Source organism: Phalacrocorax carbo, unplaced genomic scaffold (assembly GCF_963921805.1).
Source record: "Phalacrocorax carbo unplaced genomic scaffold, bPhaCar2.1 SCAFFOLD_32, whole genome shotgun sequence".
NCBI lineage: Eukaryota > Metazoa > Chordata > Aves > Suliformes > Phalacrocoracidae > Phalacrocorax > Phalacrocorax carbo.
This window is the reverse complement of record NW_026990280.1, coordinates 444,915-466,499: the sequence shown is the minus strand read 5'-3', so window position 1 is coordinate 466,499 and position 21,585 is coordinate 444,915.

Below are 21,585 nucleotides of genomic sequence, written 5' to 3'. Positions count from 1 at the left end.
TTGGGGACCTGAAAATGAGGCACTGAGCGTTAAAAGAGGGGTTTGGACCCTGAATGTTTGGCTTTGAGTGTTAAAACTGAGGCTTTGAGTGTTAAAAGAGGGCTTTAGGTCCTAAAAGTGAGGGTTTGGCTGTTAGAAATGAGGCACTGAATTTTAAAACCAAGGTTTGGACCCTAGCAGTGTGGTTTGCAGTCCTAACTCTAAGGCTTTGAGCGTTAAAAGAGGGGTTTGGGTGTTTTAAAGTGAGTCTTTGGGTGCTGAAAATGAGGCTTTGAGCCTTAAAAGAGGGCTTTGGGCATTAATAATGATGTTTTGGTACCTGAAAGTGAAGGCCTGGATGCTAAAAGCAGGGGGTTTCTGACCTAAAAATGAGGCACTGAGCATTAAAAGAGGCGTTTGGACCCTGAAAGTGAAGGTTTGGATGATAAAAATGAGTTTTTGAAGCTTAATAGAGGGGTTTGGACTCTGAAAATTACTATTTGGAACAAAACAATGATGGTTTGACCATAAAAAGTCCAAGTTCGATGCTAAAAGCAGAGGGTTTGGGACCTAAAAATGAGGCAGTGAGCGTGAAAAGAGGGGTTTGGGTAATAGAAGTAAGGGTTTGGAATTTAAAAAAGAGGGTTTGTCCCTGAAAAGGAGGGGTTTGGACCCTAAAAGTGAGGTTTGCAGTCCTAACTCTAAGTCTTTGATGTTAAAAGAGGTGTTTGGGTGTTTTAAAGTGAGTTTTGGGGACCTGGAAATGAGGCACTGAGCGTTAAAAGAGGCGTTTGGACCCTGAAAGTGTGGTTTTGGGTGTTAAAACCGAGGCTTTGAGTGTTAAAAGAGGGCTTTAGGTCCTAAAAGTGAGGGTTTGGCTGTTAAAAATGAGGCACTGAGCTTTAAGAGAGAGGTTTGGACCCTAGCAGTGAGGTTTGTGGTCCTAACTATAAGGCTTTGAGCATTAAAAGAGGGGTTTGGGTGCTTTAAAGTAAGTCCTTGGGACGTGAAAATGAGGGTATGTCCCTAAAAAGGAGGGGTTTGGACCCTGAAAGTGAGGGTTTGGCATCTAAAATAGAGGCTTTGAGCCTTAAAAGAGGGATTTGGACGTTAAAAATGAGATTTTGCTCCATAAAAGTAAGGGGTTTGGATGCTAAAAATGAGGGTTTGGGAACTAAAAGTGAGGCTTTGAGCCTTGAAAGAGGGGTTTGGACGCTGAAAGTGAGGTTTGCGGTCCCAACTCTAAGACTTTGATGTTAAAAGAGGGGTTTGGGTGTTTTAAAGTGAGTCTTTGGGTGCTGAAAATGAGGCACTGAGCCTTAAAAGAGGGCTTTGGACCCTGAAAGTGAAGGTTTGGATGATAAAAATGAGGCTTTGAGACTTAAAATCGAGGGGCTGGACTCTAAAAGTCATGATTTGTACTAGAACGAGAGTTTGACAATTACAAGTCCGGGTTCAGTGCTAAGAGTGAGGGTTTGGGACCTAAAAATGAGGCACTGAGCGTTAAAAGAGAGGTTTGGACCCTGAAAGTGCGGCTTTGGGTGTTAAAACCGAGGCTTTGGGAGTTAAAAGAGGGCTTTAGGTCCTAAAAGTGAGGGTTTGCTGTTAAAAATGAGGCTTTGAGCGTTAAAACCGGTTTGGCCCCTGAAAGTGAGATTTGCAGTCTTACTCTAAAAGGCTTTGAGGTTAAAAGAGGCTTTGGGTGCTTTAAAGTGCGTCTTTGGGAGGTATAAATGAGGCATTGAGCATTAAAAGAGGGGTTTGGGCAAAGAAAGTGAGGTTTTGGCTGTTAAAAATGAAGCTTTGAGCATAAAAGAGGGCTTTGGACCCTAGCATTGTGGTTTGCGGCCCTAACTCTAAGGCTTTGAGCATTAAAAGAGGGGTTTGGGTGCTTTAAAGTAAGTCCTTGGGACATGAAAATGAGGGTATGTCCCTAAAAAGGAGGGGTTTGGAGCCTAAAAGTGAGGTTTGCAGTCCTAACTCTAAGTCTTTGATGTTAAAAGAGGTGTTTGGGTGTTTTAAAGTGAGATTTGGGGACCTGAAAATGAGGCACTGAGCGTTAAAAGAGGGGTTTGGACCCTGAAAGTTTGGCTTTGAGTGTTAAAACTGAGGCTTTGAGTGTTAAAAGAGGGCTTTAGGTCCTAAAAGTGAGGGTTTGGCTGTTAGAAATGAGGCATTGAATTTTAAAACCAAGGTTTGGACCCTAGCAGTGAGGTTTGCAGTCCTAACTCTAAGGCTTTGAGCATTAAAAGAGGGGTTTGGGTGCTTTAAAGGAAGTCTTTGGGTGCTGAAAATGAGGCTTTGAGCCTTAAAAGAGGGCTTTGGGCATTAATAATGATGTTTTGGTACCTGAAAGTGAAGGCCTGGATGCTAAAAGCAGGGGGTTTGGACCTAAAAATGAGGCACTGAGCATTAAAAGAGGGGTTTGGACCCTGAAAGTGAAGGTTTGGATGATAAAAATGAGTTTTTGAAGCTTAATAGAGGGGTTTGGACTCTAAGAATTACTATTTGGAACAAAACAATGATGGTTTGACCATAAAAAGTCCAAGTTCGATGCTAAAAATGAGGGTTTGGGACCTAAAAAAAAGGCAGTGAGCGTGAAAAGAGGGGTTTGGGTAATAGAAGTAAGGGTTTGGAATTTTAAAAAGAGGGTTTGTCCCTAAAAAGGAGGGGTTTGGACCCTAAAAGTGAGGTTTGCAGTCCTAACTATAAGTCTTTGATGTTAAAAGAGGTGTTTGGGTGTTTTAAAGTGAGTTTTGGGGACCTGAAAATGAGGCACTGAGCGTTAAAAGTGGGGTTTGGACCCTGAAAGTTTGGCTTTGAGTGTTAAAACTGAGGCTTTGAGTGTTAGAAGAGGGCTTTAGGTCCTAAAAGTGAGGGTTTGGCTGTTAAAAATGAGGCACTGAGCTTTAAGAGAGAGGTTTGGACCCTAGCAGTGAGGTTTGTGGTCCTAACTATAAGGCTTTGAGCATTAAAAGAGGGGTTTGGGTGCTTTAAAGTGCGTCTTTGGGTGCTGAAAATGAGGGTATGTCCCTAAAAAGGAGGGGTTTGGACCCTGAAAGTGAGGGTTTGGCATCTAAAATAGAGGCTTTGAGCCTTAAAAGAGGGATTTGGACGTTAAAAATGAGATTTTGCTCCATAAAAGTAAGGGGTTTGGATGCTAAAAATGAGGGTTTGGGAACTAAAAGTGAGGCTTTGAGCCTTGAAAGAGGGGTTTGGACGCTGAAAGTGAGGTTTGCGGTCCCAACTCTAAGTCTTTGATGTTAAAAGAGGGGTTTGGGTGTTTTAAAGTGAGTCTTTGGGTGCTGAAAATGAGGCTTTGAGCCTTAAAAGAGGGCTTTGGACCCTGAAAGTGAAGGTTTGGATGATAAAAATGAGGCTTTGAGACTTAAAATCGAGGGGCTGGACTCTAAAAGTCATGATTTGTACTAGAACGAGAGTTTGACAATTACAAGTCCGGGTTCAGTGCTAAGAGTGAGGGTTTGGGTCCTAAAAATGAGGCACTGAGCGTTAAAAGAGAGGTTTGGACCCTGAAAGTGCGGCTTTGGGTGTTAAAACCGAGGCTTTGGGAGTTAAAAGAGGGCTTTAGGTCCTAAAAGTGAGGGTTTGCTGTTAAAAATGAGGCTTTGAGCGTTAAAACCGGTTTGGCCCCTGAAAGTGAGATTTGCAGTCTTACTCTAAAAGGCTTTGAGGTTAAAAGAGGCTTTGGGTGCTTTAAAGTGCGTCTTTGGGAGGTATAAATGAGGCATTGAGCATTAAAAGAGGGGTTTGGGCAAAGAAAGTGAGGTTTTGGCTGTTAAAAATGAAGCTTTGAGCATAAAAGAGGGCTTTGGACCCTAGCATTGTGGTTTGCGGCCCTAACTCTAAGGCTTTGAGCATTAAAAGAGGGGTTTGGGTGCTTTAAAGTAAGTCCTTGGGACATGAAAATGAGGGTATGTCCCTAAAAAGGAGGGGTTTGGACCCTAAAAGTGAGGTTTGCAGTCCTAACTCTAAGTCTTTGATGTTAAAAGAGGTGTTTGGGTGTTTTAAAGTGAGATTTGGGGACCTGGAAATGAGGCACTGAGCGTTAAAAGAGGGGTTTGGACCCTGAAAGTTTGGCTTTGAGTGTTAAAACTGAGGCTTTGAGTGTTAAAAGAGGGCTTTAGGTCCTAAAAGTGAGGGTTTGGCTGTTAGAAATGAGGCACTGAATTTTAAAACCAAGGTTTGGACCCTAGCAGTGAGGTTTGCAGTCCTAACTCTAAGGCTTTGAGCATTAAAAGAGGGGTTTGGGTGTTTTAAAGTGAGTCTTTGGGTGCTGAAAATGAGGCTTTGAGCCTTAAAAGAGGGCTTTGGGCATTAATAATGATGTTTTGGTACCTGAAAGTGAAGGCCTGGATGCTAAAAGCAGGGGGTTTCTGACCTAAAAATGAGGCACTGAGCATTAAAAGAGGCGTTTGGACCCTGAAAGTGAAAGTTTGGATGATAAAAATGAGTTTTTGAAGCTTAATAGAGGGGTTTGGACTCTGAAAATTACTATTTGGAACAAAACAATGATGGTTTGACCATAAAAAGTCCAAGTTCGATGCTAAAAGCAGAGGGTTTGGGACCTAAAAATGAGGCAGTGAGCGTGAAAAGAGGGGTTTGGGTAATAGAAGTAAGGGTTTGGAATTTAAAAAAGAGGGTTTGTCCCTGAAAAGGAGGGGTTTGGACCCTAAAAGTGAGGTTTGCAGTCCTAACTCTAAGTCTTTGATGTTAAAAGAGGTGTTTGGGTGTTTTAAAGTGAGTTTTGGGGACCTGGAAATGAGGCACTGAGCGTTAAAAGAGGCGTTTGGACCCTGAAAGTGTGGTTTTGGGTGTTAAAACCGAGGCTTTGAGTGTTAAAAGAGGGCTTTAGGTCCTAAAAGTGAGGGTTTGGCTGTTAAAAATGAGGCACTGAGCTTTAAGAGAGAGGTTTGGACCCTAGCAGTGAGGTTTGTGGTCCTAACTATAAGGCTTTGAGCATTAAAAGAGGGGTTTGGGTGCTTTAAAGTGCGTCTTTGGGACGTGAAAATGAGGGTATGTCCCTAAAAAGGAGGGGTTTGGAGCCTGAAAGTGAGGGTTTGGGATCTAAAATAGAGGCTTTGAGCCTTAAAAGAGGGATTTGGACATTAAAAATGAGATTTTGCTCCATAAAAGTAAGGGGTTTGGATGCTAAAAATGAGGGTTTGGGAACTAAAAGTGAGGCTTTGAGCCTTGAAAGAGGGGTTTGGATGCTGAAAGTGAGGTTTGCGGTCCCAACTCTAAGTCTTTGATGTTAAAAGAGGGGTTTGGGTGTTTTAAAGTGAGTCTTTGGGTGCTGAAAATGAGGCTTTGAGCCTTGAAAGAGGGCTTTGGACCCTGAAAGTGAGGTTTGCGGTCCCAACTCTAAGTCTTTGGTGTTAAAAGAGGGGTTTGGGTGTTTTAAAGTGAGTCTTTGTATGCTAAAAATGAGGCTTTGAGCCTTAAAAGAGGGCTTTGGGCATTAATAATGATGGTTTGGTTCCTGAAAGTGAAGGCCTGGATGCTAAAAGCAAGGGTTTCTGAACTAAAAGTGAGGCACTGAGCATTAAAAGAGGGGTTTGGACCCTGAAAGTGAAGGTTTGGATGATAAAAATGAGGCTTTGAGGCTTAAAAACGAGGGGCTGGACTCTAAAAGTCATGATTTGTACTAGAACGAGAGTTTGACAATTACAAGTCCGGGTTCAGTGCTAAGAGTGAGGGTTTGGGACCTAAAAATGAGGCACTGAGCGTTAAAAGAGAGGTTTGGACCCTGAAAGTGCGGCTTTGGGTGTTAAAACCGAGGCTTTGGGAGTTAAAAGAGGGCTTTAGGTCCTAAAAGTGAGGGTTTGCTGTTAAAAATGAGGCTTTGAGCGTTAAAACCGGTTTGGCCCCTGAAAGTGAGATTTGCAGTCTTACTCTAAAAGGCTTTGAGGTTAAAAGAGGCTTTGGGTGCTTTAAAGTGCGTCTTTGGGAGGTATAAATGAGGCATTGAGCATTAAAAGAGGGGTTTGGGCAAAGAAAGTGAGGTTTTGGCTGTTAAAAATGAAGCTTTGAGCATAAAAGAGGGCTTTGGACCCTAGCATTGTGGTTTGCGGCCCTAACTCTAAGGCTTTGAGCATTAAAAGAGGGGTTTGGGTGCTTTAAAGTAAGTCCTTGGGACATGAAAATGAGGGTATGTCCCTAAAAAGGAGGGGTTTGGACCCTAAAAGTGAGGTTTGCAGTCCTAACTCTAAGTCTTTGATGTTAAAAGAGGTGTTTGGGTGTTTTAAAGTGAGATTTGGGGACCTGAAAATGAGGCACTGAGCGTTAAAAGTGGGGTTTGGACCCTGAAAGTTTGGCTTTGAGTGTTAAAACTGAGGCTTTGAGTGTTAAAAGAGGGCTTTAGGTCCTAAAAGTGAGGGTTTGGCTGTTAGAAATGAGGCACTGAATTTTAAAACCAAGGTTTGGACCCTAGCAGTGAGGTTTGCAGTCCTAACTCTAAGGCTTTGAGCATTAAAAGAGGGGTTTGGGTGCTTTAAAGGAAGTCTTTGGGTGCTGAAAATGAGGCTTTGAGCCTTAAAAGAGGGCTTTGGGCATTAATAATGATGTTTTGGTACCTGAAAGTGAAGGCCTGGATGCTAAAAGCAGTGGGTTTGGACCTAAAAATGAGGCACTGAGCATTAAAAGAGGGGTTTGGACCCTGAAAGTGAAGGTTTGGATGATAAAAATGAGTTTTTGAAGCTTAATAGAGGGGTTTGGACTCTAAGAATTACTATTTGGAACAAAACAATGATGGTTTGACCATAAAAAGTCCAAGTTCGATGCTAAAAATGAGGGTTTGGGACCTAAAAAAAAGGCAGTGAGCGTTAAAAGAGGGGTTTGGGTAATAGAAGTAAGGGTTTGGAATTTTAAAAAGAGGGTTTGTCCCTAAAAAGGAGGGGTTTGGACCCTAAAAGTGAGGTTTGCAGTCCTAACTGTAAGTCTTTGATGTTAAAAGAGGGGTTTGGGTGTTTTAAAGTGAGTTTTGGGGACCTGAAAATGAGGCACTGAGCGTTAAAAGTGGGGTTTGGACCCTGAAAGTTTGGCTTTGAGTGTTAAAACTGAGGCTTTGAGTGTTAGAAGAGGGCTTTAGGTCCTAAAAGTGAGGGTTTGGCTGTTAAAAATGAGGCACTGAGCTTTAAGAGAGAGGTTTGGACCCTAGCAGTGAGGTTTGTGGTCCTAACTATAAGGCTTTGAGCATTAAAAGAGGGGTTTGCGTCTTTGGGTGCTGAAAATGAGGGTATGTCCCTAAAAAGGAGGGGTTTGGACCCTGAAAGTGAGGGTTTGGCATCTAAAATAGAGGCTTTGAGCCTTAAAAGAGGGATTTGGACGTTAAAAATGAGATTTTGCTCCATAAAAGTAAGGGGTTTGGATGCTAAAAATGAGGGTTTGGGAACTAAAAGTGAGGCTTTGAGCCTTGAAAGAGGGGTTTGGACGCTGAAAGTGAGGTTTGCGGTCCCAACTCTAAGTCTTTGATGTTAAAAGAGGGGTTTGGGTGTTTTAAAGTGAGTCTTTGGGTGCTGAAAATGAGGCTTTGAGCCTTAAAAGAGGGCTTTGGACCCTGAAAGTGAAGGTTTGGATGATAAAAATGAGGCTTTGAGACTTAAAATCGAGGGGCTGGACTCTAAAAGTCATGATTTGTACTAGAACGAGAGTTTGACAATTACAAGTCCGGGTTCAGTGCTAAGAGTGAGGGTTTGGGACCTAAAAATGAGGCACTGAGCGTTAAAAGAGAGGTTTGGACCCTGAAAGTGCGGCTTTGGGTGTTAAAACCGAGGCTTTGGGAGTTAAAAGAGGGCTTTAGGTCCTAAAAGTGAGGGTTTGCTGTTAAAAATGAGGCTTTGAGCGTTAAAACCGGTTTGGCCCCTGAAAGTGAGATTTGCAGTCTTACTCTAAAAGGCTTTGAGGTTAAAAGAGGCTTTGGGTGCTTTAAAGTGCGTCTTTGGGAGTTATAAATGACGCATTGAGCAGTAAAAGAGGGGTTTGGGCAAAGAAAGTGAGGGTTTGGCTGTTAAAAATGAAGCTTTGAGCATAAAAGAGGGCTTTGGACCCTAGCATTGTGGTTTGCGGCCCTAACTCTAAGGCTTTGAGCATTAAAAGAGGGGTTTGGGTGCTTTAAAGTAAGTCCTTGGGACATGAAAATGAGGGTATGTCCCTAAAAAGGAGGGGTTTGGACCCTAGCAGTGAGGTTTGCAGTCCTAACTCTAAGTCTTTGATGTTAAAAGAGGTGTTTGGGTGTTTTAAAGTGAGATTTGGGGACCTGAAAATGAGGCACTGAGCGTTAAAAGAGGGGTTTGGACCCTGAATGTTTGGCTTTGAGTGTTAAAACTGAGGCTTTGAGTGTTAAAAGAGGGCTTTAGGTCCTAAAAGTGAGGGTTTGGCTGTTAGAAATGAGGCACTGAATTTTAAAACCAAGGTTTGGACCCTAGCAGTGAGGTTTGCAGTCCTAACTCTAAGGCTTTGAGCATTAAAAGAGGGGTTTGGGTGTTTTAAAGTGAGTCTTTGGGTGCTGAAAATGAGGCTTTGAGCCTTAAAATAGGGCTTTGGGCATTAATAATGATGTTTTGGTACCTGAAAGTGAAGGCCTGGATGCTAAAAGCAGGGGGTTTCTGACCTAAAAATGAGGCACTGAGCATTAAAAGAGGGGTTTGGACCCTGAAAGTGAAGGTTTGGATGATAAAAATGAGTTTTTGAAGCTTAATAGAGGGGTTTGGACTCTGAAAATTACTATTTGGAACAAAACAATGATGGTTTGACCATAAAAAGTCCAAGTTCGATGCTAAAAGCAGAGGGTTTGGGACCTAAAAATGAGGCAGTGAGCGTGAAAAGAGGGGTTTGGGTAATAGAAGTAAGGGTTTGGAATTTAAAAAAGAGGGTTTGTCCCTGAAAAGGAGGGGTTTGGACCCTAAAAGTGAGGTTTGCAGTCCTAACTCTAAGTCTTTGATGTTAAAAGAGGTGTTTGGGTGTTTTAAAGTGAGTTTTGGGGACCTGGAAATGAGGCACTGAGCGTTAAAAGAGGCGTTTGGACCCTGAAAGTGTGGTTTTGGGTGTTAAAACCGAGGCTTTGAGTGTTAAAAGAGGGCTTTAGGTCCTAAAAGTGAGGGTTTGGCTGTTAAAAATGAGGCACTGAGCTTTAAGAGAGAGGTTTGGACCCTAGCAGTGAGGTTTGTGGTCCTAACTATAAGGCTTTGAGCATTAAAAGAGGGGTTTGGGTGCTTTAAAGTGCGTCTTTGGGACGTGAAAATGAGGGTATGTCCCTAAAAAGGAGGGGTTTGGACCCTGAAAGTGAGGGTTTGGGATCTAAAATAGAGGCTTTGAGCCTTAAAAGAGGGATTTGGACGTTAAAAATGAGATTTTGCTCCATAAAAGTAAGGGGTTTGGATGCTAAAAATGAGGGTTTGGGAACTAAAAGTGAGGCTTTGAGCCTTGAAAGAGGGGTTTGGACGCTGAAAGTGAGGTTTGCGGTCCCAACTCTAAGTCTTTGATGTTAAAAGAGGGGTTTGGGTGTTTTAAAGTGAGTCTTTGGGTGCTGAAAATGAGGCTTTGAGCCTTAAAAGAGGGCTTTGGACCCTGAAAGTGAGGTTTGCGGTCCCAACTCTAAGTCTTTGATGTTAAAAGAGGGGTTTGGGTGTTTTAAAGTGAGTCTTTGGGTGCTAAAAATGAGGCTTTGAGCCTTAAAAGAGGGCTTTGGGCATTAATAATGATGGTTTGGTTCCTGAAAGTGAAGGCCTGGATGCTAAAAGCAAGGGTTTCTGAACTAAAAGTGAGGCACTGAGCATTAAAAGAGGGGTTTGGACCCTGAAAGTGAAGGTTTGGATGATAAAAATGAGGCTTTGAGACTTAAAATCGAGGGGCTGGACTCTAAAAGTCATGATTTGTACTAGAACGAGAGTTTGACAATTAAAAGTCCGGGTTCAGTGCTAAGAGTGAGGGTTTGGGACCTAAAAATGAGGCACTGAGCGTTAAAAGAGAGGTTTGGACCCTGAAAGTGCGGCTTTGGGTGTTAAAACCGAGGCTTTGGGAGTTAAAAGAGGGCTTTAGGTCCTAAAAGTGAGGGTTTGCTGTTAAAAATGAGGCTTTGAGCGTTAAAACCGGTTTGGCCCCTAAAAGTGAGATTTGCAGTCTTACTCTAAAAGGTTTTGAGGTTAAAAGAGGCTTTGGGCATTAATAATGATGTTTTGGTACCTGAAAGTGAAGGCCTGGATGCTAAAAGCAGGGGGTTTGGACCTAAAAATGAGGCACTGAGCATTAAAAGAGGGGTTTGGACCCTGAAAGTGAAGGTTTGGATGATAAAAATGAGTTTTTGAAGCTTAATAGAGGGGTTTGGACTCTAAGAATTACTATTTGGAACAAAACAATGATGGTTTGACCATAAAAAGTCCAAGTTCGATGCTAAAAATGAGGGTTTGGGACCTAAAAAAAAGGCAGTGAGCGTTAAAAGAGGGGTTTGGGTAATAGAAGTAAGGGTTTGGAATTTTAAGAAGAGGGTTTGTCCCTAAAAAGGAGGGGTTTGGACCCTAAAAGTGAGGTTTGCAGTCCCAACTCTAAGTCTTTGATGTTAAAAGAGGGGTTTGGGTGTTTTAAAGTGAGTCTTTGGGTGCTGAAAATGAGGCTTTGAGCCTTAAAAGAGGGCTTTGGACCCTGAAAGTGAAGGTTTGGATGATAAAAATGAGGCTTTGAGACTTAAAATCGAGGGGCTGGACTCTAAAAGTCATGATTTGTACTAGAACGAGAGTTTGACAATTACAAGTCCGGGTTCAGTGCTAAGAGTGAGGGTTTGGGACCTAAAAATGAGGCACTGAGCGTTAAAAGAGAGGTTTGGACCCTGAAAGTGCGGCTTTGGGTGTTAAAACCGAGGCTTTGGGAGTTAAAAGAGGGCTTTAGGTCCTAAAAGTGAGGGTTTGCTGTTAAAAATGAGGCTTTGAGCGTTAAAACCGGTTTGGCCCCTGAAAGTGAGATTTGCAGTCTTACTCTAAAAGGCTTTGAGGTTAAAAGAGGCTTTGGGTGCTTTAAAGTGCGTCTTTGGGAGGTATAAATGAGGCATTGAGCATTAAAAGAGGGGTTTGGGCAAAGAAAGTGAGGTTTTGGCTGTTAAAAATGAAGCTTTGAGCATAAAAGAGGGCTTTGGACCCTAGCATTGTGGTTTGCGGCCCTAACTCTAAGGCTTTGAGCATTAAAAGAGGGGTTTGGGTGCTTTAAAGTAAGTCCTTGGGACATGAAAATGAGGGTATGTCCCTGAAAAGGAGGGGTTTGGACCCTAGCAGTGAGGTTTGCAGTCCTAACTCTAAGTCTTTGATGTTAAAAGAGGTGTTTGGGTGTTTTAAAGTGAGTTTTGGGGACCTGGAAATGAGGCACTGAGCATTAAAAGAGGCGTTTGGACCCTGAAAGTGCGGTTTTGGGTTTTAAAACTGAGGCTTTGAGTGTTAAAAGAGGCTTTAGGTCCTAAAAGTGAGGGTTTGGCTGTTAAAAATGAGGCACTGAGCTTTAAGAGAGAGGTTTGGACCCTAGCAGTGAGGTTTGTGGTCCTAGCTGTAAGGCTTTGAGCATTAAAAGAGGGGTTTGGGTGCTTTAAAGTGCGTCTTTGGGTGCTGAAAATGAGGGTATGTCCCTAAAAAGGAGGGGTTTGGAGCCTGAAAGTGAGGGTTTGGGATCTAAAATAGAGGCTTTGAGCCTTAAAAGAGGGATTTGGACGTTAAAAATGAGATTTTGCTCCATAAAAGTAAGGGGTTTGGATGCTAAAAATGAGGGTTTGGGAACTAAAAGTGAGGCTTTGAGCCTTGAAAGAGGGGTTTGGACGCTGAAAGTGAGGTTTGCGGTCCCAACTCTAAGTCTTTGATGTTAAAAGAGGGGTTTGGGTGTTTTAAAGTGAGTCTTTGGGTGCTGAAAATGAGGCTTTGAGCCTTAAAAGAGGGCTTTGGACCCTGAAAGTGAAGGTTTGGATGATAAAAATGAGGCTTTGAGACTTAAAATCGAGGGGCTGGACTCTAAAAGTCATGATTTGTACTAGAACGAGAGTTTGACAATTACAAGTCCGGGTTCAGTGCTAAGAGTGAGGGTTTGGGACCTAAAAATGAGGCACTGAGCGTTAAAAGAGAGGTTTGGACCCTGAAAGTGCGGCTTTGGGTGTTAAAACCGAGGCTTTGGGAGTTAAAAGAGGGCTTTAGGTCCTAAAAGTGAGGGTTTGCTGTTAAAAATGAGGCTTTGAGCGTTAAAACCGGTTTGGCCCCTGAAAGTGAGATTTGCAGTCTTACTCTAAAAGGCTTTGAGGTTAAAAGAGGCTTTGGGTGCTTTAAAGTGCGTCTTTGGGAGGTATAAATGAGGCATTGAGCATTAAAAGAGGGGTTTGGGCAAAGAAAGTGAGGTTTTGGCTGTTAAAAATGAAGCTTTGAGCATAAAAGAGGGCTTTGGACCCTAGCATTGTGGTTTGCGGCCCTAACTATAAGGCTTTGAGCATTAAAAGAGGGGTTTGGGTGCTTTAAAGTGCGTCTTTGGGTGCTGAAAATGAGGCTTTGAGCCTTAAAAGAGGGCTTTGGGCATTAATAATGATGTTTTGGTTCCTGAAAGTGAAGGCCTGGATGCTAAAAGCAGGGGGTTTGGACCTAAAAATGAGGCACTGAGCATTAAAAGAGGGGTTTGGACCCTGAAAGTGAAGGTTTGGATGATAAAAATGAGTTTTTGAAGCTTAATAGAGGGGTTTGGACTCTAAGAATTAGTATTTGGAACAAAACAATGATGGTTTGACCATAAAAAGTCCAAGTTCGATGCTAAAAATGAGGGTTTGGGACCTAAAAAAAAGGCAGTGAGCGTGAAAAGAGGGGTTTGGGTAATAGAAGTAAGGGTTTGGAATTTAAAAAAGAGGGTTTGTCCCTAAAAAGGAGGGGTTTGGACCCTAAAAGTGAGGTTTGCAGTCCTAACTCTAAGTCTTTGATGTTAAAAGAGGTGTTTGGGTGTTTTAAAGTGAGTTTTGGGGACCTGGAAATGAGGCACTGAGCGTTAAAAGCGGGGTTTGTACCCTGAAAGTTTGGCTTTGAGTGTTAAAACTGAGGCTTTGAGTGTTAAAAGAGGGCTTTAGGTCCTAAAAGTGAGGGTTTGGCTGTTAAAAATGAGGCACTGAGCTTTAAGAGAGAGGTTTGGACCCTAGCAGTGAGGTTTGTGGTCCTAACTATAAGGCTTTGAGCATTAAAAGAGGGGTTTGGGTGCTTTAAAGTGCGTCTTTGGGTGCTGAAAATGAGGGTATGTCCCTAAAAAGGGGAGGTTTGGAGCCTGAAAGTGAGGGTTTGGCATCTAAAATAGAGGCTTTGAGCCTTAAAAGAGGGATTTGGACGTTAAAAATGAGATTTTGCTCCATAGAAGTAAGGGGTTTGGATGCTAAAAATGAGGGTTTGGGAACTAAAAGTGAGGCTTTGAGCCTTGAAAGAGGGGTTTGGACGCTGAAAGTGAGGTTTGCGGTCCCAGCTCTAAGTCTTTGATGTTAAAAGAGGGGTTTGGGTGTTTTAAAGTGAGTCTTTGGGTGCTGAAAATGAGGCTTTGAGCCTTAAAAGAGGGCTTTGGACCCTGAAAGTGAAGGTTTGGATGATAAAAATGAGGCTTTGAGACTTAAAATCGAGGGGCTGGACTCTAAAAGTCATGATTTGTACTAGAACGAGAGTTTGACAATTACAAGTCCGGGTTCAGTGCTAAGAGTGAGGGTTTGGGACCTGAAAATGAGGCACTGAGCGTTAAAAGAGAGGTTTGGACCCTGAAAGTGCGGCTTTGGGTGTTAAAACCGAGGCTTTGGGAGTTAAAAGAGGGCTTTAGGTCCTAAAAGTGAGGGTTTGCTGTTAAAAATGAGGCTTTGAGCGTTAAAACCGGTTTGGCCCCTGAAAGTGAGATTTGCAGTCTTACTCTAAAAGGCTTTGAGGTTAAAAGAGGCTTTGGGTGCTTTAAAGTGCGTCTTTGGGAGGTATAAATGAGGCATTGAGCATTAAAAGAGGGGTTTGGGCAAAGAAAGTGAGGTTTTGGCTGTTAAAAATGAAGCTTTGAGCATAAAAGAGGGCTTTGGACCCTAGCATTGTGGTTTGCGGCCCTAACTCTAAGGCTTTGAGCATTAAAAGAGGGGTTTGGGTGCTTTAAAGTAAGTCCTTGGGACATGAAAATGAGGGTATGTCCCTAAAAAGGAGGGGTTTGGACCCTAAAAGTGAGGTTTGCAGTCCTAACTCTAAGTCTTTGATGTTAAAAGAGGTGTTTGGGTGTTTTAAAGTGAGATTTGGGGACCTGAAAATGAGGCACTGAGCGTTAAAAGAGGGGTTTGGACCCTGAAAGTTTGGCTTTGAGTGTTAAAACTGAGGCTTTGAGTGTTAAAAGAGGGCTTTAGGTCCTAAAAGTGAGGGTTTGGCTGTTAGAAATGAGGCACTGAATTTTAAAACCAAGGTTTGGACCCTAGCAGTGAGGTTTGCAGTCCTAACTCTAAGGCTTTGAGCGTTAAAAGAGGGGTTTGGGTGTTTTAAAGTGAGTCTTTGGGTGCTGAAAATGAGGCTTTGAGCCTTAAAAGAGGGCTTTGGGCATTAATAATGATGTTTTGGTACCTGAAAGTGAAGGCCTGGATGCTAAAAGCAGGGGGTTTCTGACCTAAAAATGAGGCACTGAGCATTAAAAGAGGCGTTTGGACCCTGAAAGTGAAGGTTTGGATGATAAAAATGAGTTTTTGAAGCTTAATAGAGGGGTTTGGACTCTGAAAATTACTATTTGGAACAAAACAATGATGGTTTGACCATAAAAAGTCCAAGTTCGATGCTAAAAGCAGAGGGTTTGGGACCTAAAAATGAGGCAGTGAGCGTGAAAAGAGGGGTTTGGGTAATAGAAGTAAGGGTTTGGAATTTTAAAAAGAGGGTTTGTCCCTAAAAAGGAGGGGTTTGGACCCTAAAAGTGAGGTTTGCAGTCCTAACTGTAAGTCTTTGATGTTAAAAGAGGTGTTTGGGTGTTTTAAAGTGAGTTTTGGGGACCTGGAAATGAGGCACTGAGCGTTAAAAGAGGCGTTTGGACCCTGAAAGTGTGGTTTTGGGTGTTAAAACCGAGGCTTTGAGTGTTAAAAGAGGGCTTTAGGTCCTAAAAGTGAGGGTTTGGCTGTTAAAAATGAGGCACTGAGCTTTAAGAGAGAGGTTTGGACCCTAGCAGTGAGGTTTGTGGTCCTAACTATAAGGCTTTGAGCATTAAAAGAGGGGTTTGGGTGCTTTAAAGTGCGTCTTTGGGACGTGAAAATGAGGGTATGTCCCTAAAAAGGAGGGGTTTGGAGCCTGAAAGTGAGGGTTTGGGATCTAAAATAGAGGCTTTGAGCCTTAAAAGAGGGATTTGGACGTTAAAAATGAGATTTTGCTCCATAAAAGTAAGGGGTTTGGATGCTAAAAATGAGGGTTTGGGAACTAAAAGTGAGGCTTTGAGCCTTGAAAGAGGGGTTTGGACGCTGAAAGTGAGGTTTGCGGTCCCAACTCTAAGTCTTTGATGTTAAAAGAGGGGTTTGGGTGTTTTAAAGTGAGTCTTTGGGTGCTGAAAATGAGGCTTTGAGCCTTGAAAGAGGGCTTTGGACCCTGAAAGTGAGGTTTGCGGTCCCAACTCTAAGTCTTTGGTGTTAAAAGAGGGGTTTGGGTGTTTTAAAGTGAGTCTTTGTATGCTAAAAATGAGGCTTTGAGCCTTAAAAGAGGGCTTTGGGCATTAATAATGATGGTTTGGTTCCTGAAAGTGAAGGCCTGGATGCTAAAAGCAAGGGTTTCTGAACTAAAAGTGAGGCACTGAGCATTAAAAGAGGGGTTTGGACCCTGAAAGTGAAGGTTTGGATGATAAAAATGAGGCTTTGAGGCTTAAAAACGAGGGGCTGGACTCTAAAAGTCATGATTTGTACTAGAACGAGAGTTTGACAATTACAAGTCCGGGTTCAGTGCTAAGAGTGAGGGTTTGGGACCTAAAAATGAGGCACTGAGCGTTAAAAGAGAGGTTTGGACCCTGAAAGTGCGGCTTTGGGTGTTAAAACCGAGGCTTTGGGAGTTAAAAGAGGGCTTTAGGTCCTAAAAGTGAGGGTTTGCTGTTAAAAATGAGGCTTTGAGCGTTAAAACCGGTTTGGCCCCTGAAAGTGAGATTTGCAGTCTTACTCTAAAAGGCTTTGAGGTTAAAAGAGGCTTTGGGTGCTTTAAAGTGCGTCTTTGGGAGGTATAAATGAGGCATTGAGCATTAAAAGAGGGGTTTGGGCAAAGAAAGTGAGGGTTTGGCTGTTAAAAATGAAGCTTTGAGCATAAAAGAGGGCTTTGGACCCTAGCATTGTGGTTTGCGGCCCTAACTCTAAGGCTTTGAGCATTAAAAGAGGGGTTTGGGTGCTTTAAAGTAAGTCCTTGGGACATGAAAATGAGGGTATGTCCCTAAAAAGGAGGGGTTTGGACCCTAAAAGTGAGGTTTGCAGTCCTAACTCTAAGTCTTTGATGTTAAAAGAGGTGTTTGGGTGTTTTAAAGTGAGATTTGGGGACCTGAAAATGAGGCACTGAGCGTTAAAAGAGGGGTTTGGACCCTGAAAGTTTGGCTTTGAGTGTTAAAACTGAGGCTTTGAGTGTTAAAAGAGGGCTTTAGGTCCTAAAAGTGAGGGTTTGGCTGTTAGAAATGAGGCATTGAATTTTAAAACCAAGGTTTGGACCCTAGCAGTGAGGTTTGCAGTCCTAACTATAAGGCTTTGAGCATTAAAAGAGGGGTTTGGGTGCTTTAAAGTGCGTCTTTGGGTGCTGAAAATGAGGCTTTGAGCCTTAAAAGAGGGCTTTGGGCATTAATAATGATGTTTTGGTACCTGAAAGTGAAGGCCTGGATGCTAAAAGCAGTGGGTTTGGACCTAAAAATGAGGCACTGAGCATTAAAAGAGGCGTTTGGACCCTGAAAGTGAAGGTTTGGATGATAAAAATGAGTTTTTGAAGCTTAATAGAGGGGTTTGGACTCTGAAAATTACTATTTGGAACAAAACAATGATGGTTTGACCATAAAAAGTCCAAGTTCGATGCTAAAAGCAGAGGGTTTGGGACCTAAAAATGAGGCAGTGAGCGTGAAAAGAGGGGTTTGGGTAATAGAAGTAAGGGTTTGGAATTTAAAAAAGAGGGTTTGTCCCTAAAAAGGAGGGGTTTGGACCCTAAAAGTGAGGTTTGCAGTCCTAACTGTAAGTCTTTGATGTTAAAAGAGGGGTTTGGGTGTTTTAAAGTGAGTTTTGGGGACCTGAAAATGAGGCACTGAGCGTTAAAAGTGGGGTTTGGACCCTGAAAGTTTGGCTTTGAGTGTTAAAACTGAGGCTTTGAGTGTTAGAAGAGGGCTTTAGGTCCTAAAAGTGAGGGTTTGGCTGTTAAAAATGAGGCACTGAGCTTTAAGAGAGAGGTTTGGACCCTAGCAGTGAGGTTTGTGGTCCTAACTATAAGGCTTTGAGCATTAAAAGAGGGGTTTGGGTGCTTTAAAGTGCGTCTTTGGGTGCTGAAAATGAGGGTATGTCCCTAAAAAGGAGGGGTTTGGACCCTGAAAGTGAGGGTTTGGCATCTAAAATAGAGGCTTTGAGCCTTAAAAGAGGGATTTGGACGTTAAAAATGAGATTTTGCTCCATAAAAGTAAGGGGTTTGGATGCTAAAAATGAGGGTTTGGGAACTAAAAGTGAGGCTTTGAGCCTTGAAAGAGGGGTTTGGACGCTGAAAGTGAGGTTTGCGGTCCCAACTCTAAGTCTTTGATGTTAAAAGAGGGGTTTGGGTGTTTTAAAGTGAGTCTTTGGGTGCTGAAAATGAGGCTTTGAGCCTTAAAATCGAGGGGCTGGACTCTAAAAGTCATGATTTGTACTAGAACGAGAGTTTGACAATTACAAGTCCGGGTTCAGTGCTAAGAGTGAGGGTTTGGGACCTAAAAATGAGGCACTGAGCGTTAAAAGAGAGGTTTGGACCCTGAAAGTGCGGCTTTGGGTGTTAAAACCGAGGCTTTGGGAGTTAAAAGAGGGCTTTAGGTCCTAAAAGTGAGGGTTTGCTGTTAAAAATGAGGCTTTGAGCGTTAAAACCGGTTTGGCCCCTGAAAGTGAGATTTGCAGTCTTACTCTAAAAGGCTTTGAGGTTAAAAGAGGCTTTGGGTGCTTTAAAGTGCGTCTTTGGGAGGTATAAATGAGGCATTGAGCATTAAAAGAGGGGTTTGGGCAAAGAAAGTGAGGTTTTGGCTGTTAAAAATGAAGCTTTGAGCATAAAAGAGGGCTTTGGACCCTAGCATTGTGGTTTGCGGCCCTAACTCTAAGGCTTTGAGCATTAAAAGAGGGGTTTGGGTGCTTTAAAGTAAGTCCTTGGGACATGAAAATGAGGGTATGTCCCTAAAAAGGAGGGGTTTGGACCCTAAAAGTGAGGTTTGCAGTCCTAACTCTAAGTCTTTGATGTTAAAAGAGGTGTTTGGGTGTTTTAAAGTGAGATTTGGGGACCTGAAAATGAGGCACTGAGCGTTAAAAGAGGGGTTTGGACCCTGAAAGTTTGGCTTTGAGTGTTAAAACTGAGGCTTTGAGTGTTAAAAGAGGGCTTTAGGTCCTAAAAGTGAGGGTTTGGCTGTTAGAAATGAGGCACTGAATTTTAAAACCAAGGTTTGGACCCTAGCAGTGAGGTTTGCAGTCCTAACTCTAAGGCTTTGAGCGTTAAAAGAGGGGTTTGGGTGTTTTAAAGTGAGTCTTTGGGTGCTGAAAATGAGGCTTTGAGCCTTAAAAGAGGGCTTTGGGCATTAATAATGATGTTTTGGTACCTGAAAGTGAAGGCCTGGATGCTAAAAGCAGGGGGTTTCTGACCTAAAAATGAGGCACTGAGCATTAAAAGAGGCGTTTGGACCCTGAAAGTGAAGGTTTGGATGATAAAAATGAGTTTTTGAAGCTTAATAGAGGGGTTTGGACTCTGAAAATTACTATTTGGAACAAAACAATGATGGTTTGACCATAAAAAGTCCAAGTTCGATGCTAAAAGCAGAGGGTTTGGGACCTAAAAATGAGGCAGTGAGCGTGAAAAGAGGGGTTTGGGTAATAGAAGTAAGGGTTTGGAATTTAAAAAAGAGGGTTTGTCCCTGAAAAGGAGGGGTTTGGACCCTAAAAGTGAGGTTTGCAGTCCTAACTCTAAGTCTTTGATGTTAAAAGAGGTGTTTGGGTGTTTTAAAGTGAGTTTTGGGGACCTGGAAATGAGGCACTGAGCGTTAAAAGAGGCGTTTGGACCCTGAAAGTGTGGTTTTGGGTGTTAAAACCGAGGCTTTGAGTGTTAAAAGAGGGCTTTAGGTCCTAAAAGTGAGGGTTTGGCTGTTAAAAATGAGGCACTGAGCTTTAAGAGAGAGGTTTGGACCCTAGCAGTGAGGTTTGTGGTCCTAACTATAAGGCTTTGAGCATTAAAAGAGGGGTTTGGGTGCTTTAAAGTGCGTCTTTGGGACGTGAAAATGAGGGTATGTCCCTAAAAAGGAGGGGTTTGGACCCTGAAAGTGAGGGTTTGGGATCTAAAATAGAGGCTTTGAGCCTTAAAAGAGGGATTTGGACGTTAAAAATGAGATTTTGCTCCATAAAAGTAAGGGGTTTGGATGCTAAAAATGAGGGTTTGGGAACTAAAAGTGAGGCTTTGAGCCTTGAAAGAGGGGTTTGGACGCTGAAAGTGAGGTTTGCGGTCCCAACTCTAAGTCTTTGATGTTAAAAGAGGGGTTTGGGTGTTTTAAAGTGAGTCTTTGGGTGCTGAAAATGAGGCTTTGAGCCTTGAAAGAGGGCTTTGGACCCTGAAAGTGAGGTTTGCGGTCCCAACTCTAAGTCTTTGGTGTTAAAAGAGGGGTTTGGGTGTTTTAAAGTGAGTCTTTGTATGCTAAAAATGAGGCTTTGAGCCTTAAAAGAGGGCTTTGGGCATTAATAATGATGGTTTGGTTCCTGAAAGTGAAGGCCTGGATGCTAAAAGCAAGGGTTTCTGAACTAAAAGTGAGGCACTGAGCATTAAAAGAGGGGTTTGGACCCTGAAAGTGAAGGTTTGGATGATAAAAATGAGGCTTTGAGGCTTAAAAACGAGGGGCTGGACTCTAAAAGTCATGATTTGTACTAGAACGAGAGTTTGACAATTACAAGTCCGGGTTCAGTGCTAAGAGTGAGGGTTTGGGACCTAAAAATGAGGCACTGAGCGTTAAAAGAGAGGTTTGGACCCTGAAAGTGCGGCTTTGGGTGTTAAAACCGAGGCTTTGGGAGTTAAAAGAGGGCTTTAGGTCCTAAAAGTGAGGGTTTGCTGTTAAAAATGAGGCTTTGAGCGTTAAAACCGGTTTGGCCCCTGAAAGTGAGATTTGCAGTCTTACTCTAAAAGGCTTTGAGGTTAAAAGAGGCTTTGGGTGCTTTAAAGTGCGTCTTTGGGAGGTATAAATGAGGCATTGAGCATTAAAAGAGGGGTTTGGGCAAAGAAAGTGAGGTTTTGGCTGTTAAAAATGAAGCTTTGAGCATAAAAGAGGGCTTTGGACCCTAGCATTGTGGTTTGCGGCCCTAACTCTAAGGCTTTGAGCATTAAAAGAGGGGTTTGGGTGCTTTAAAGTAAGTCCTTGGGACATGAAAATGAGGGTATGTCCCTAAAAAGGAGGGGTTTGGACCCTAAAAGTGAGGTTTGCAGTCCTAACTCTAAGTCTTTGATGTTAAAAGAGGTGTTTGGGTGTTTTAAAGTGAGATTTGGGGACCTGAAAATGAGGCACTGAGCGTTAAAAGAGGGGTTTGGACCCTGAAAGTTTGGCTTTGAGTGTTAAAACTGAGGCTTTGAGTGTTAAAAGAGGGCTTTAGGTCCTAAAAGTGAGGGTTTGGCTGTTAGAAATGAGGCATTGAATTTTAAAACCAAGGTTTGGACCCTAGCAGTGAGGTTTGCAGTCCTAACTATAAGGCTTTGAGCATTAAAAGAGGGGTTTGGGTGCTTTAAAGGAAGTCTTTGGGTGCTGAAAATGAGGCTTTGAGCCTTAAAAGAGGGCTTTGGGCATTAATAATGATGTTTTGGTACCTGAAAGTGAAGGCCTGGATGCTAAAAGCAGTGGGTTTGGACCTAAAAATGAGGCACTGAGCATTAAAAGAGGGGTTTGGACCCTGAAAGTGAAGGTTTGGATGATAAAAATGAGTTTTTGAAGCTTAATAGAGGGGTTTGGACTCTAAGAATTACTATTTGGAACAAAACAATGATGGTTTGACCATAAAAAGTCCAAGTTCGATGCTAAAAATGAGGGTTTGGGACCTAAAAAAAAGGCAGTGAGCGTGAAAAGAGGGGTTTGGGTAATAGAAGTAAGGGTTTGGAATTTTAAAAAGAGGGTTTGTCCCTAAAAAGGAGGGGTTTGGACCCTAAAAGTGAGGTTTGCAGTCCTAACTGTAAGTCTTTGATGTTAAAAGAGGGGTTTGGGTGTTTTAAAGTGAGTTTTGGGGACCTGAAAATGAGGCACTGAGCGTTAAAAGTGGGGTTTGGACCCTGAAAGTTTGGCTTTGAGTGTTAAAACTGAGGCTTTGAGTGTTAAAAGAGGGCTTTAGGTCCTAAAAGTGAGGGTTTGGCTGTTAAAAATGAGGCACTGAGCTTTAAGAGAGAGGTTTGGACCCTAGCAGTGAGGTTTGTGGTCCTAACT